Source organism: Salvia miltiorrhiza, chromosome 2 (genome assembly GCF_028751815.1).
Source record: "Salvia miltiorrhiza cultivar Shanhuang (shh) chromosome 2, IMPLAD_Smil_shh, whole genome shotgun sequence".
NCBI lineage: Eukaryota > Viridiplantae > Streptophyta > Magnoliopsida > Lamiales > Lamiaceae > Salvia > Salvia miltiorrhiza.
In genome coordinates, this window is record NC_080388.1 from 12,200,276 (window position 1) to 12,208,446 (window position 8,171).

Consider the following 8,171-nt stretch of genomic DNA (forward strand, 5'->3'; position numbering starts at 1 on the left):
GTGGCACTTTAGAAGCTGGAATTTGAGTTTAATTGTTGGAGGCAACCTCAGTTCTCTTCTCTGCCATTTCGTTCTATGTTCCTTACACCGAGAACTAGACTTTCATTTTCAATTCTCTTTCTGCAGGGCTCCCAACAGTAAATTCTCTATTTTATTATATTTTGTATATCAAGTTTAATGATTTATTTGCATACTTTTTTAATTATAATAGTTTTTAGTACAATTATGGAGAAAGAAATTTTATTGAATGGAAGTATGACTCTCCTCCCGCTCCATGAGCCCTAACCCTACCGCCGCCATGAACATCCCGGCATCAGAGCCTATCGCCTCCACGACAACCATACCGTATCTGTTGAAAGTTAAGCTCAATTAAATAAAGAAAAATCTAGAGGGACCTAGAAATAAATACACATAACTAAAAGGGGCATAAAGAAAATCCTAGAAGGATCAAGATGCAAAAAAAGAAAAATATAGAAGCGTGAAGAAATAGTCAAAGGTGGTTGAAGAATGAGAAGTTGGTGGAGAATTCTATTATGTCGGCTAAGAGAAGAAAAAAGAAGAATCCACCAACATATTGCATCTATATATATAGTAGTCTAGCTAGTCTTTTGTAATCACCACTAGAAAAAGAAAAAAGAGAGAAAAGTGCAGTAGCTATAGAAATAGCTCAAGTCTTAGTCCAAAATATTGTATAATTGTTTGTGTGTAATAAAAGTTTGAGTTTTTTTAAGCTGCGCATATTTGTTCCTGGGCACCTTAAACTGTTAAAGCTCCCAACAAATTTGGCATCAGAGCCACGCCGTTCGGAAGATAAGGAGTACCCGAAGGTACGTCGTTCTTGCTTATAGTTGGTGAATTTCATATATGGCATTCGTGTTGTACACTATGCATCAGCAAGTGCCGAAGCTGGATAAGCATAATTATGGGAATTGGAGTATCCAAATGCGAGTCTTGTTGCAATCACAAGACTTGAAGGACATTGTTGAAGTGGGCTATAATGAACCTGCTTCACGGGAGGCCGAAGATGCGCTAACAAATGAAGAAAGAAACAATTTACGTAACGCAAGGAAGCGCGACAAAAAGGCATTATACATAATTTATCAAGGCATGGATGAGACTACGTTTGAGAAGATCATTGCAGCGGCAACATCAAAAGAAGCATGTGAGATTCTGAAGAATTCCCACACAGGTGTCGACAAGGCGGTACGTATTAAATTGCAAATGCTCTGTGCTGAATTTGAGGCTTTAAATATGAGTGAATCCGAGTCTATTTCTGATTATTGTACGAGAACTCTAGTCCTCGTAAATAAAATGAAAAGACTCGGTGAGGAAGTTGAAGCCGTTCGGATCATTGAAAAGATCCTGAGGTCATTAACGGGAAGGTTCGAGCACGTTGTTGCAGTGATTGAGGAGTCAAATGACCTCAAAACAATGACAGTGGACCAACTGCAAAGTAGCCTTGAGGTACACGAGCAAAGGATGAAGAAAAAGTGTCATGGTTCATTGGAGCAAGCGCTAGAAGCAAAGATGAATTTAAGAGAAGAAAAAAAGTTTGAGTCTGCAGTATCTCGTAGAGGAGAAAATCGCGGGCGTGTTTACTATCGTAACCGAGGACGTGGCGCTTATCCAAGACAGGGAGGACAACCAAGTTACAGTCAAGACGTGTACACACCACGAGGGCGAGGACGCGGTTGAGGATTTGGACGAGGCGGACGCTATCAAATTGTAAGTCAGCAAACTTATGATAAACGTAATGTTGTGTGCTATAACTGTCATAAGGTTGGGCATTATAGTAATGAATGTCGTGAAGCACAAAATATGGGAGTTTGACAACAAGTGAATTATGTAGATGTCGAGGTCGATAAGGAACATGCTGGGTCAACATCATTGTTCATCCACAAGGGCATTGGCGAAGATGAATATTCCACGTGGTATCTTGATAGCGGAGCTAGCAACTACATGTGTGGCAAAAAGGAGATGTTTATGAAACTGGATGAAACTCCACAAGGAGATGTGTCATTCGGTGACTCCTCAAAGGTTGCGGTTCAAGGCAAAGGTACGATTCTATATAAATCTAAGACTGGTGATCATGGTGATATATCGAATGTCTATTACATTCCTACTTTGAAAAGCAATATTTTAAGTCTTGGTCAACTATTTGAGAAAGGATTTAATATCACCATGAAGGATTCATATTTAACACTAAGAGATGCACATGGAAACTTAATTGCATATGTGAAGATGGCGAAGAATAGGCTATTTCTTTTAACGTTAAGGCATGATACATTGAAGTGCATGAAAAGCATCATAAAAGATGAATCATGGTTGTGGCATCTACGATTTGGACATTTAAATTTTGGAGGTTTGAAGTTGCTATCTACAAAGAATATGGTGAAAGGTCTACCTCAAATCGATCATCCGAACGAAGTATGTGAAGGATGCATTCTTGGAAAGCATCATAGGCCGAGTTTCTCGAAGGAGAAGAGATGGCGAACATCCTATCCATTAGAAATCGTGCACACGGATGTTTGTGGTCCACTAACGCCCGTATCTCTCGGAGGTAACAATTACTTCCTCACTTTCATTGATGATTTTTCTAGAAAGACATGGGTTTATTTCTTGAAGAGAAAATTGGAAGTATTTGAAGTTTTCAAAGAATTTAAGAATTTGGTCGAGAAGCAAAGTGGTTGCCGTATAAAAGTTCTAAGATCGGATCAAGGTGGAGAATATACGTTGGATATGTTCGAGAGATTTTGCAAGGATCATGGAATCATCCATCAGTTAACCATAGCTTACACGCCACAGCTAAACGGAGTTATAGAAAGAAAAAATCGCACAATATTGGACATAGCAAGAAGCATGGTGAAAGGAAAGAACTTGCCACGTGAGTTTTGGGCAGAAGTCGTAGCAACAAGTGTTTACTTGTTGAATCGTTGTCCTATAAAAAGTGTACGGTTCAAGACACCCGAGGAAGCATGGAGTTCATTCAAGCCGGGTGTTTCGAATCTGAGAGTGTTTGGATGCATCGCGTACGTGAAAATCCCAGAGGCCAGAAGGACTAAACTTGATGAAAAAGGTGAGAAATGCATTTTCGTTGGATATGGAGATAGGACGATGGGTTATAAGCTATATAATCCACTAACCAAGGATAATATTATAAGTCGGGACGTCATCTTCGAAGAAGATCAAATGTGGAACTGGGAAGATCCACAAGATAAAGGAAAATCTATAGTTGTTGAAAGTGAAGAAGAAGTTTCTACACCAGTTGAAGAACTTGAGTTGCCACGTGAGTCGCCACCGAGAAGAACACGAAGTTTGAGAGAAATCTATGAAGCGACTGAAGCACAGGAAAAATATGATAATGTAAATCTGGTATGTTTCTACATGGATTCTGACCCTGCGACATTCGAAGAAGCTTCACAAGAGAAGAAATGGAAGAATGCGATGAATGAAGAAATCAACTCCATTGAGAAAAATGATACTTGGTATTTGACGTCACTGCCCGAAGGCCGTAAAGCAATTGGTGTCAAGTGGGTGTACAAGATTAAGAAGAATGCTCAAGGAGAAGTTCAGAGATATAAAGCAAGATTAGTGGCGAAAGGATACTGTCAGAAGTAAGAAATCGACTACAGCGAGGTATTTGCTCCCGTAGCACGCTTGGAGACTATCAGACTCTTAATTTCACTTGCTGCACAACACAACTGGAGAATTTATCAGTTGGACGTGAAGTCTACTTTCTTGAATGGGTTTCTTCAAGAAGAAATATATGTGGAGCAGCCTGAAGGCTATATCAAGGGAGGACAAGAGAACAAAGTTAACAGGCTCAAGAAAGCATTGTACGGGCTTAAGCAAGCATCTTGAGCTTGGAATATAAGGATCGATGAGTATTTTATGAGGAATGATTTTATGAAGTGCCCAAACGAGCATGCACTCTATATGAAAAAAGATGGTGCAGGTAACGTTTTATATGTTTGCCTCTATGTCGATGATTTGATCTTTACAGGAAACAATGTGGCGATGTTCGAGAAGTTTAAGAAAAGTATGGTTAAGGAGTTTGAAATGACCGATATTGGTTTAATGGAACACTTTCTCGGAATTGAGGTGGTGCAAAGCAAACAAGGAATTTCTATCTCCCAAAGTGCTTATGCTAAGCAGATTTTGGAGAAATTCAAGATGGAGTCATGTGTTTCGACCAAACTAACACCTAAGGTCGCCCGCAATAGTACGAGGTCATCCTAGGGTGGCAAGTCAACCCAAGTCGTATTCTCAGGGAAGGCTAAACAGGGCTCTAATCATGCTACGCACAATAAACGGGAAACAAACCTAAACATTCTAATCAGAAGCTGGGTCTGACACTCTCTCCGATTAACTAGCGCGTAATAGAAAGAAAGCAGTAAAATTATCTAGGCGAGAAATAAATATGAAGCAATAGATCAAGCATAATAACTAGGGTTCTAAGCTAATTAATCTAGAAGCGATAAATAACCTAAAAACGTAAAGCAATATTTATCTAGGCGCATAAAGAAACAATTATCTAGGCGATGAAAACATCAAAAGCATAAATCAAATATCATTATCTAAGTGCTCGATTATCTAGGCAATGCAATAACAAGAAAGCTTGCAAAGATTAACTAATCAAAATGAAGAACTTACAATCGATTCAATGAAAACAACGATCTAGCGGAATCCACAAGTATCTAAAATGTTTCTATCTACCTAAACTAAGGGAAAAGGCATAAAATCGCAGGTGGAGGCTGGGAGAAAATCGAATGTCAATGAAACCCTCAAAATCGGATTTTATAGCAATTTTCGTAACTGTCGGATCTGCCCAGGGACGGCGCCGCCGTGAGGGCCTTTCGCAGATTTCCTCCAAATATTGCATGGCCCGCGCCGTGGGGCAGCGGCCGGCTTCATGACGGCGGCCACAGTGTAACGGCGGCGGCCGTGAGCTCTGCCTCCGAAACTGCTCCAAACGATGCCAAAATACGCGGCTGCTCCCGATTCCTGCACACAACAGTAATACACCCAAATAACATCGAGTAAGTGAAGAATAGATCAAAAAGACACGAAGCATGCTCGAATGGACAACAACAAGACCCGTAAAATCATCACAAAATAGGGCTAAACAACCCCCCCACACTTAAATCCTTGCTTGTCCTCAAGCAACAATCACAACATCCAAAGGAAATCCACAAGCGATTCTTCTCACCAAGCAAACACAAACCAATCCAAGTCCTTCAAGATATCAATGCCCCCAATCAAGTGTTCAAAGCTAAGGTTTAAAGTGCAACAACAAGGTGATACAACTCAATCCGATCAGACCCAATTCTCCGCTAAGGGTGAATTTCCTAATGCAATTTCCTTTACAATCATATCTCATTCCTTTTCATATTCTTTCACTTTTTCACAATACTCTTCTCATTTTTTTTGGGGTCAAGTTATTTTCGCTCTTAATAGATGGGCCATAATTCACGAGATTGCACTTTTGGAGGTGATCCAAAATGTTCTCGTGTGGTTTCCCATGCTCATAATGAAAACATTAGAGGAGCAGAGACCCAGACTATCAGAAACTCAACAACCAACCAAACAATTCAAAACAGAGACATATATTAGGAAATTGCACTGAAAACACTCCCCTTAGCATCTACCGGACAAATCACGTCAAGAGTTGCTCATCAGGGTGTTGCACCAAAACCTTAAACTAATTACACTTCATTGGGAACAAATCAATCAAGAAAACAAGGACAACAAACCACACAGACACAATCCAGAATCGCCAGTGAACTACCATCAATCATGCGATGTACTTAAAAACAGGCAAGAAAACAAGAGAAGGGGACCATTCGCCCCAACACAATAAAGCCCAAGAACACAACAAGAAGACACCCACAGGATTTACAACTACCAACAAACACCCCCCCCACACTTAAAATCTGGCACTGTCCTCAGTGCAAACAAAAAGAGGGGTGAAAGAGAAAACTTCCCTAAATACCGATCCAGTGGTGAGTCTGTAGTGTCCCACGATGTCTGCCCAACTCGCATCCCTAGAACAGGCAGTCTCCAACGCAACAACCTGCACCAAACAACAGAAACAAAAGAACTCAAACACAAGCAAAAACGAAAGATAAACGAAAACAAGAAAAAGTAAGAAACATGGGTTGCCTCCCATGCAGCGCTAGTTTTAAAGTCGCCAGCCCGACTAAGAGAACCCCTTAACCAAAATCCGATTGGAGCTCCAGCTGCCTTAGCGCCCTTGTAAACACATCTTCTTGAATTGCAGCTGCGGGTCCTCCAAATGAGTCCTCCATGCTCATATCATGAGATAGTCCTCTATCCACCCATCCCAGGAGGTCGAGTGACACAAACTCATCAAGCTTCTTTTCCAGTAGCAAGGCAGACAGGAAGCCTTGCTCTATGTCATCTTCCTCGTGCAGCTTATCCAGAGATTTCTGCTCAATGTCAGCCTCATCCTGCAAGTTGGCAAGGAATTCCTCCTCAATCTCGTCCTCCTCCTATAACTTATTAAGGAATTCCTGCACAATACAATCCTCATCCAAAGCATCAAATGTTTCAACATAAGAGCAGATTTGAATTAAGGAAGTGGGGGTAGTAGGTTTTTTTATCAAAAACAGAGAATGTTACCGCTCTACCCGCCCCTACCATACTTACAGTTCCCGTACCCACATCGATGCGAGTACGGGTGGTATCCATAAAGGGTCGGCCAAGTAGCACGAGATGCCCATTATCGCCTCTAATCCCTTTTCCCACATCCAGGACAACAAAATCAACCAAAACACTAATCCCCCTCACAACAACCTCAACATCCTCAACCAGGCCCCGTGGGCTACTAATGGAGCCGTCAGCTAGCTCTATCTTCATATTCGTGCATTTCAGCTCTTTATTTCCCAACCTCTCAAAAATATCAAGCGGCATCAAATTGACTGCCGCGCCCAAATCAAGCATTCCAAACACCTTTTCATCCCCACCTAAGCTAATATCAACAATAAAGCTACCTGGATCTCCTTGCTTGGGTGGTGGTTGGTCTAGTGCCACAGTGACGGGTGGCAGTGGCTCACTGGGGCATTGGGTAGCCTTGATTGCTTGCACGGCTTTGCTTCTCCATTTCCCCGTGGTTATTAGGGCATTCTCCTTGATTACCGCCACGGCATGAGCTAGATGCGGCTGTTGGTCCTGGTTTGGGAACTTCCCAGTTGGCTGTTCTTGCTGCAGCTGATTCAAGGCTCTTGTTAGCTGCCCAACTATAGTCTCGAGGCGCTTGATGGTAGCACTCTAAGCCTCCATCGCCTGTTTGCTAGCTTGCATGAAAGCTTGCATCTGATCTTCAAATAAGGGGCCTAGAGGTTGGTGCTGCTGAGGTGGGTAGAGTTGTTGCGGTGGTTGCTGTTGCTGATATGGTTGAGGGTAATGCTGCTGCTGAGGGAATGAGGGCTGTTGTTGAGATGGGTAGAACTGCTGCTGGTTCTGATACCCCATTTGCTGTGAAGGTCGGGGGAACTGATTGCCTTGCTTTGATCCCGACCCTTGGCCAGGAGCTTGGTTCCTCCATCCTGAATTCTGCTCATTTCTCCAACCCGAGTTGGAGCCTTGTTGCCCTTGATTAAAGCTGGGCCTCTGTTCAAATTGAGGCCTCCCCGGATAGCCCTGAGCAGCATAGACTTCTGCTTGTCCTTTAGTTGGGAATTCGCCCATTCGATGGCACGCGTTAATTCCATGGCCAAATTCGCCACATATGCCACAACCTTCTGCTGATGGTGCGCGAACGGGTGGAGCCTCAACCTGGTTCATCGTGAGGTGTTGTACTTGCCTCATCAGGTCCGCTACCTGCTTCTGAAGCTCATTGTTTGGAGCTACTGCATTGGCTTCAACCCTCCTTCCTCTAACTGATTTCTGTTGAGAACTCGCGGCAAGTGTTTCGAAGATCTCCTTGAGCTCATCAGCTGTCTTCCGGGCAATGTTGCCCCCTGCTGTACTGTCCACCATAAACTGTGCCGTCTGAATCAATCCGTCATAGAAGAACTGCATCAACATGACGGGTGCTAACTGGTGCTGCGGGCACTGGCGGAGGAGCTCTTGGAATCTCTCCCAAGCTTCGTGGAGAGGCTCGTCGGCTCCTTGCATGAAGTTCATTATTTGAGTTCTAATCTCCTGTG